This window comes from Hemitrygon akajei, chromosome 19, assembly GCF_048418815.1.
Source record: "Hemitrygon akajei chromosome 19, sHemAka1.3, whole genome shotgun sequence".
NCBI lineage: Eukaryota > Metazoa > Chordata > Chondrichthyes > Myliobatiformes > Dasyatidae > Hemitrygon > Hemitrygon akajei.
In genome coordinates this window covers 7,051,101-7,060,315 of record NC_133142.1, presented here as the reverse complement: position 1 = coordinate 7,060,315, position 9,215 = coordinate 7,051,101, and the positions used below count along the sequence as shown (strand labels likewise).

Genomic DNA, 9,215 nt, shown 5'->3' with positions numbered 1-9,215 from the left:
TAACCAGGACTTGTGATCTGCACCAGCTACTCCTACGACCATCCACCACCTGCTCCCATGGCTTCACGTGACCCTGCTCGGGGGTATTACGCAGGTGCTACACCTTGCCCAAGGGTGACCTGCAGGCTGGCAGAGGGAAGGTGTGCCGTACACCTCCTTTGGTAGAGACGTATCTCCACCCCATAGAGAGTAAATATTTTAATAACGTAGACACTCTGAGGCTGGAAGTGTGAAATGGATCAATTTTAATCTAACTTGTCAAAGAAGAACTGACAAATCACTTGCCCTTCACACGGGGCAGGAGATTGCAGGAAAATGGGGCTGAGAGGGAAAATAAATCAGCCTTGATGGAATGGGGGAGCGGACTCGAAGGACTCGATGGGCTGAGTGGCCTAATTCTGCTCTTATGTCTTATGAGTCTTATGGACCTAATCCTTATTGGTGTCTGCAGATACAATGAGGTGAATGTGCCCAACACCTGCAAGAGGACACACAAAATGCTGGTGGAACACAGCAGGCTAGGCAGCATCTATAGGGAGAAGCACTGTCGACGTTTCGGGCCGAGACCCTTCATCAGTGCTTCTCCCTATAGATGCTGCCTGGCCTGCTGTGTTCCACCAGCATTTTGTGTGTGTTGTTTGAATTTCCAGCATCTGCAGATTTCCTTGTGTTTGACCTGCAAGAGGACATCTTTTAAGGTGCTAGGAGGAAAGTATAGGGGAGATGTCAGAGTCAGTTTCTTTTACGCAGAGGTTAGTGTCTGGAACACACTTCTAGAAGTGTTGATGAAGCTTGATACATTAAACCCAACGACCCGGCCTCCACAAGCTGCACGTGGCAACAAATTCCACAAATTCACCACCCTCTGGCTAAAGAAATTTCTCCACATCTCTGTTTCGAAAGGGCACCCCTATATCCTGAGGCTGTGCCCTCTTGTCCACCATAGGGAAACACCTTTTCCACCTCTACTCTGTCAAGGCCTTTCAACGTTCAAAAGGTTTCAATGAGATCCCTCCTCATCCTTCTAAATTCCAGCGAGTACAGACCCAAAGCCATCAAACCTTCTCGTATAATAACCCTTTCATTCCTTGAATCATCCTTGTGAACCTCCTCTGGACCCTCTCCAATGCCAGCACATCTCTTCTGCGATGAGGAGCTCAAAACTGTTCACAGTACTCGAGGTGAGGCCTCACCAGTGTCTTGTAAAGCCTCAGGTCACATCCCTGTCCTTGTAATCCCTCGACAGGTAGGATTCAGGAAAACATGGAGAAGCTCATGAATGTTAGAAAAATGGAGGGCTATGTTGGAGGGAAGGGTTAGCTTGATATTGGAATAAGTTAAAAGCTTGGTACAACATCGTGGGTAAAAGGGCCTGGACTGTGCTGTAACAATCTACACTCAGTGCACGAGGCATTCCTTTCCACGAAAGCTGCCTAATCCGCTGAGTGGTTCAACACTTCCTGCTTTTACTACTAATGGAGAAGTCCTTAGGCATATGGATGACAGGAAAATGGAGGGTTATGAGATGTGTAAGAGGGAAGGGTTTGATTGATTGTGACACAGTTTCAACAGCGGACTGAAGAGCCTTTCATGTGCTGCGCTCTTTGCTCTGTGTGGCTACGTGCACAACTTATGCACTCATCCTGGAGGACTTTAAAATTCATGTTCTCAGAATTACTTATATATTTTTATTTGCACAGTTTGTCTTCTTTTTACACATTGGTTATTTGTCAGTCTTTGTGTGTACTTTTTCATTGATTCTATTGTATTTCGTTGTTCTGCCGTGAATGCCGGCAAGAGAACGAATTTCAGGGTAGTATACTTTGAACTTTGAACTACGTGATGATGCTTACATTTCTGGCATCTTAATTTTTTTGCTTCCTAGGGAATAATAACCTTAACTCTTGCTGATGAAGGGTTTAGCTGAGTAGAGATCTTTGATCATATGGTAACATTAGTTCCTTCATTTCTGTTGCGTGCAAAGGCATGATGAGGGGTAGAGCTACCAACAGAATATTCTTTATTGTGACATAGAGCATTGAAGAGTGCAGCACAGGAGCAGGTTCCTACCCACAACGCTGTGCCACACTCATTAACCTAATGATGCCCGCACATGGCCCATTTCCCTCCATTCTCCGCATATCTAACAGCCTCTCACTTACTCACTGCCGTTATGTCACTGGCAGCAATGAAGGTCCTCCATCCCTGACTGCCTTTGGCCACACAGATGTAGAAGGACTCTTCGTTGCTGCTTCCAGAACAGTTTTGTTTGACTAGTCAGAGTCGTTAGCCCTCCTGAGCTGAACCCCCCGGACCTGTGGGCCGCTCTTAGTCTAACCTGTTTGGCATGAGTGACCCCACCAAGTATAAAGCCCTGAGTCCTGCTGGCACAGCTCACTGGATCAGTGAGACATGCAGGCCTCCAAACCACGACAAGGTTGTGGTCCTCTTGGGGGTAAGAGATTCTAATGTACATGCCTGCTTCCACCATGACCACCCCCCTCCCGACATTCCATTCCAGGCACGCTGCTCTCTGTGTAAAAATACTTGCATCGCACATCTGCTTTGAACTCCCCCCTCTCACCTTAAGTCCATGCCTTCAACCCTGGAAATAAGATATTAGTCGTCTCTCTACCCCCTCATAACTTCATAAAGTCTTCAGTCACTGATGCGCCAAAGGAAGCATTCCAAGTTCGTCCAACTTCTGCATCGTCATGAGAGAACTATAGTACAGAATCAGGCCCTTTGGCCCATCAGTTATTCTGCATGGTCCCATCAAGCCACACCTTGACCATAGCCTCCTCCCATACCCCTCCCACCCATGTGCTTATCCAAATTTCTCTTAAATGTTGCAATCAAACCCACATCCACCACTTCTGCTGGCAGCTCGTTCCACACTCTCACCAACCTCTGAGTGAAAAAGACCCCCCCCCCCGAGTTTCCACTTAAATATTTCACCTTGCACTTAACCTATGACCTCTAGTTCTAGTCTAACCAAACCTTAGTGGGAAAAATTTGCTTACATTTATTCTATCTCTACCCCTCATAATTTTGCATACCTCCATCAAATCTCCTCTAATTCTCCTAAACTCCAGCAAATAAAATCCAAACACATTCAACCTTTCACTGTAACTCAGATCCTCAGAAACCTTTTTACCTTGTTCCACCTCAATGCACAGTCTAATGACCTGATCTGTAAGACTAGGCCTCATCCTGGTAAACCTCTTCTGCACCATCTCCATAGCGCATCATTGGAGACCCCCACCTTTTCACAGCTGCCATCAGGATGGAGGTACAGGTCCTACACCCCCAGATTCAGGGACAGTTATTACCCCTTAACCATCAGGCTCCTAAACCAGTGTGGATGACTTCACTCACCCCAATACAGAGCTGGTTCCACAACCTACCGACTCTCTTTCAAGGATTCTAAAACTCAAGATCTCAATGCTATTTATGTTATTCATTATCATTATTATTATTTGTTTGTTTTTGTATTTTCACAATTTGTCTTTTGCACATTGGTTTGTCCATCTTTGTCTGTAGTTTATTTGTACCTGCTGTGAATGACTGCAAGAAAATGAATCTCAGGGTAGTATAGGTTGACATGCATGTACATTGATAATAAATTTACTTTGAACTTTAAAAGTCTCTTCATCTATTTGAAGATACATATTCATATTTATTAGAGGCAGTAACTCTGAGATAAATAGTGGCGTCTAGTACAACCATGATTGAAGGAATTACCAAGAGGTACACTCAGATTTTAAAAGAAACGTTTACTCTGTATGCTCATTGAAACCTATCGAAGGGAGAGTGGATGTGGAAAGGATGTTTCCTAAAGTGAGGGAGTCTAGGACCAGAGGGCACAGCCTCAGAATAGGACATCCCTTTAGAGCAGAGGTGAGGTGGAATTTCTTAAGCCAGATGGTGGCAAATCTGTGAATTCATTGCTACAGACAGCTGTGGGGGTCGGGTCACTGGGCATAGTAAGGCCATAGACCATAAGACGTAGGAGCAGAACGAGGCCTTTTGGCCCATCGAGTCTGCTCCACCATTTCAATATGGCTGATCCATTTCCCTCTCAAACCCATTCCCCTGCCTTCTCCCCATAACTTTTTCACACCCTGACCAATCAAGAGCCTGTCAACTTCTGCCTTAAATGCCCCCAGTAACCTGGCCTCTATAGTCACCTGTGGAAACAAATTCCAAAGCAGAGGTTGATAGGTTCATGATTAGTAAAAATGTCAAAGGTTATGGGGAGAAAGGAGGAGATTGGGGTTGAGAAGGATAATGAATCAGTCACGATGGAATGCCAGATCAGACTCGATGGGCCAAATGGCCTAATTCTGCTCCTATATCTTTTGGTCTTATGGTCCTACTCTACAGATTGAAGACATTGGACTAGCTTTAAGTGAGCAAGCATTTATTGTTTCTTGTAGGAGTGAGCTGTGCAGTTCGAGGCAAGCAGTCTCACACAGAGATTGTGGGAGGACACTGTTGGTTTGATTTTTACATCTGGACTTCTTCTGGTCATCACAACTAGCTGAAAATATCAACAGAAGAAATACTGAGTTTGTTGTGAACATCAACAACAAAAGACAGGGAAAGGACCACTGTAGGCTACAACACAAAGAGCAGGTCTTCGGTGTTGTGATAATCCATTAAAAGTAAGCAGAGCATTTCTCTGTTAAAGTGTAGGAAGGTGACACAAGGTTGTCATCTGTCAGAGGTAATTCCAGGTGACAATTACTGGAGTGGCTCATTCCCACTGGAAATGTACTTTGCTGCACTCTCTTGCTCTCTCTCTCTCTCTCTCCCTCTCTCCTCTCTCTATCTCTCCCTCTCCCTCTTGTACCTTTTCCCCTCCCTCTCCTCCTCTCTTTCTCTCTCCTCTCTCTATCTCTCTCACTCCCCCATATCTCTCCCCTCTCTCTCTCTCCCTATCTTTGTCCCTCCCTCTCTCCTCCGTTTTTCCTCTGTTCCTCACCCCACTCTGTCTGTCTCTCGCTCTCATCCTCTCTCCTTTCTCACTCTACCACACTTCATCCTCTCTCTCTCATTCATCTCCCTCCTCCTCTCCTTCAGTCTCCCTCTTTCTCTCTCTTTCCATCTCTACTACCTCTCTCTCCCCACTTCCTATTTATTACTCTCTCTCTCTCTTCCTCCCTCTCCCTTTCCTCTAACTGTCTTCCACACACCCTCTCTCCTTCTCTCTCTCTTTTCCTATCTCACCCTTTCCTCTGTCTTCCACACACGCCCTCTTTCTCTCTCTCTTTAGCTCTCTCGCTCTCTCTCCCTCCATCATTCCCTCTCTCCCCTCTGTCCATCTCCCCTCTATCTGTTTGTCTGCCTGTCCTTCTATCTCTCTCCTCCTCTCTCTCTCCCCTCTCGCTCTCACTCTCCCTCTGTCTCTATTTCAGTCTCTCTCCCCTCTCTCTTTTCCTCTCCCCCTCTCCCTCCCTCTCCCTTTCTCTCCCTGTTCTCTCTGTCTTTGTCTCTGCCCGTCTGCCTCTCTCTCTTCCCTTCTCTGTCCCTCTCCCCTTCTCTCTCTTCTTTCACATTCAGTAAGGGTGTAGATCCGAACTAAAGGGAGTCTGATTCTCTGATTCTCTTTAATTCTGAAGTTGCTGATGTGAGCGCCAGTGAGAGGTGATGGCATGAGGAAATTAAAATCCGCACCGGTGCAGCAATTGCAGTATTCCCCTTTTGGGCTGAGATCACAGAGAGGGGAGAAGATGAGTGTTTATAATACCTCAGGACATCCAGCATCAGGTTACAGCTAATTAACTACTGTTGAAGTGCACTGGAGGAGATACAGCAGACAATTTGGCACAGCAAGCTCCCAGGAATAGGAGTAACTTAGAGCAAAGAACATCTGTTGCCAAGTTTTAACTGAGGGCTAGATACCGAGCAAGTCGAGATAAACAGATTTCGAGTGAAAGAGAGAGAAAAAATTCAGGATTGTTTAATGTCATTTCCAGTACACAAGTGTAAAGCAGAACGAAATAACTGTTTCTCTGGATCTGATGCAGCACAAAAAAAATACAATGAGATAACGAACATAATGGTATTTAATAAAAGGCAATAAATATAAATACGTAAGGTTGCTTATAGACATAAACACGAGAAAATCTGCAGACACTGGAAATCCAGCGAAACACACACAAAATGCTGGAGGAACTCAGCAGGTCAGGCAGCATCTATGGAAAAGAGTGAACAGTTGATATTTCGGGCCAAGACCCTTCTTCAGGACTGTCCATGACCTCTCTCTCGTGCTCCTCCTCCCTCCCCTTCTGCCACGTTCTTCCATTCTCTCCTATCAGAAATGTCGACTGTACTCTTTTCCATAGATAATACCTGGCCTGCTGAGTTCCTCCAGCATTTTGTGTGTGTTGTTTATACACATAGATTGCTTGTATGTCTATAAAGTGACTTCAGGCACAGGAGTGTCTGTACATAAGGTAACTCACGGGAAATGATAAGGTAGTGGTGGTTGGGGGTGTGGTGGGGTGGGTTAGTGGGTGGAGGTGTTGATCAGCCTCACTGCTTGTGGAAAGTAACTGTTCTTAAGTCTGGTGGTCCTGGCATGGATGCTACGTAGCCCCCTCCCTGATGGGAGTGGGAGAAGCAGTCCGTAAGCAGGCTGTTGGGATCCTTCGTGATGTAACTGGCCCCTTTCTGGCATCTTTCTGTATATCATCACCATTGTTATGCGCCATATCGTATGATGGTCTGTGATCATGATTATTCTTGGCAAATTTTTTTACAGAAGTGATTTGCCATTCCCTTCTTCTGGGCGGTGAATTTACAAGATGGGTGACCACAGCCATTATTAATACTCTTTAGAGGTTGTCTGCCTGGCATCAGTGCCTGGCATCCTCCTCAATACCCAGCACCTGACCTGACACCTTGCCCTATTGTTCTGTTTATTACTTATTCTAACGCCTGCACTGTTTTGTGCACTTTGTGCAGTCCTGGGTAGGTCTGTAGTCTAGTGTAGTTGTGTGTTTTTTTTCTCTCTGTGTTGTTTTTTTTTAACGTAGTTCAGCCTAGTTTTTGTACTGTGTCATGTAACACCATGGTCCTGAAAAACATTGTCTCATTTTTACTATGTACTGTACAAGCAGTTATGGTCAAAATGACAATAAAAGTGACTTGACTTGACTTGACTTGGTCACATAACCAGGACTTGTGATCTGCACCGACTGCTCATACGACCATCAACCACCTGCTCCCATGGCTTCACGTGACCCTGATCAGAGGCTAAGCAGGGGCTACACCTTCCCCAAGGGTGACCCACAGGCTAGACGAGGGAAGGAGCCCTTTTACCTCCTTTGGTAGAGACGTATCTCCACCCCACCACCCTGCATATATGTCAATATTTTCAAAGAGAGAGAAAATAAAGGGAGGAAGAAAAGGAAGATAAAAACAGGAGATAAATTCAGAGAGTGACAGGCAGGTGCAGAGAGAAAGAGAGGTACAAGGAGATGACCAAACAACAAGACAAAAGGAAAGGTTGAATGAAATTAGAGAGAAGATGGTCAAGAGGACCTCAACCTTGCCGTAGGGTTTGGAGGCTTGCGTACCTCAGTGACCCGGAGAGCGATGTTGACTGCAGCCATTCCCTCAGTGGGGTCACGAAGAGGTCACAGGGCAGATGCCAAGCTAAGTGTGATCCACTGGTCCTCCAGGTTCGGGTTTCCAGCTCAGGGCTAAGAATCCTGAACAGTCAATAAAATTGTTACAGAAACAAATGAAAAGTCCTTCTACTATATATCTGTGTGTGACGGTATAGTCTAAACTGCACCTGAGGCCCAACAGAGAAGAGGGCATGCTTAGAAGGTGAGAGGGGGCAGGTTGAAGGAGGATGGGAGGGGTAAGTTTTTTACTCAGAGAATGGTGGGTGTCTGGAATGGGCTTCCTGGTATGGTGGTAGAAACAAATGGATTAGAGGCTTTTCAGAGACATTTAGATAACCACATGGATATGAGGAAGATGGAGGGATATGGACATTATGCTCGTTTTTGGAGGTTTCTGATTTACATTTTAGCTGGTTCGGCACAAGATTGCGGGCCAAAGGGCCTGTTACTGTGCTGTACTGTTCTGCGTTCTGTGGCCAAGAACAGGCCGTGATGGAGGACTTTCACTGCTGCCCTAAATAGCAGGCAGTAAGTAAGAGGGAGAGAAAGTGGCAAACAAAAACAGAAAAAATGAGGAGGAAGAAAGATTTATCCACTGCTGATGTCAGGCTCACTGGCCTATAATTTCCTGGCTTATTCTTAGAACCACAACATAAGGCAGAGTACAGTTATTTGTTCAAGTGTAGACTGAGGAATAAATACTGGGCAGGACACTGCAAAAAAAATCCTCAAAAACCCCTCATTTTTAATAATCAAATTCAGTGCAAACTTTGGGCACCAACCAGTTGTTCAGAAGGATGCCATTCAGCCCATCGTGTAGGTGCTGGGCCTAGCTCTGCAAAATCAGAATCAGAAATTTGTAGTTCTGCAGCAGCAGTACAGCACAATTGATAATAATAAAAAGCTATAAATTACAATAAGTAATATATTACAAAAAAATAAATTAAATAAGTAGGGCCAAAATGAGAGCAGGTAGTGTATATGGGTTCATTGTCTGATGGCAGAGAGGAAGAAGCTGTTTCTAAAACATTGAGTGCATGTCTTCAGGTTCTCATACCTCCTCCCTGATGGTAGCAATGTGAAGAGGGCACGTCCTGGGTGATGGGGCGCAACTGTTCAGGTACATACCCAAATTCTGTTTTAACACGCTGAATGACTCTTTTTCCACCATCCTCTCAGGCAGTGTGGTCCCTTCACTTTCCTGTGAAAAATATTTTCCTCACTTTCCTTGTAATCCTTTTGCCAATTACTATAAGCAGATCCAGTTTGATTTGACCTCTCTTTTGACGGCAAATATTGGCTCAATCGAGCACCTTCTCCTTTTTATAGCCCTCAGTTAAGTCTCTTCACCGTTCCAAAGGATATATCTCACAGAATGCACTGGGCAAAGGTTTGATGTGAAAGCTACAGAGAGGGTGCAGAAGAGATTTACCAGGATGCATCCTGGATTAGAGTTCAAAGTTGAAAGGTCAAAGTAAATATGTTAGCAAAGTACATAAATGTCTCCATATACAACCATGAGATTCATTTTCTTTGGGGCATTCACAGTAAATAGAAAGGTAACACCACAGGATC

The 9,215-nt window shown here is 45.1% G+C and overlaps 1 long non-coding RNA gene across 1 annotated transcript in view; it reads right to left on the bottom strand.

The window, feature by feature from the left end:
• The window catches only part of LOC140742095 (uncharacterized), a 15,554-nt gene extending 7,868 nt beyond the window's left edge, over positions 1-7,686 (bottom strand). Inside the window, exon 1 of the long non-coding RNA XR_012102210.1 lies at positions 7,587-7,686. This is a non-coding gene — a long non-coding RNA (uncharacterized lncRNA). The remainder of the gene's footprint in view (positions 1-7,586) is intronic.
• Between the last annotated feature and the right edge of the window lie 1,529 nt (positions 7,687-9,215).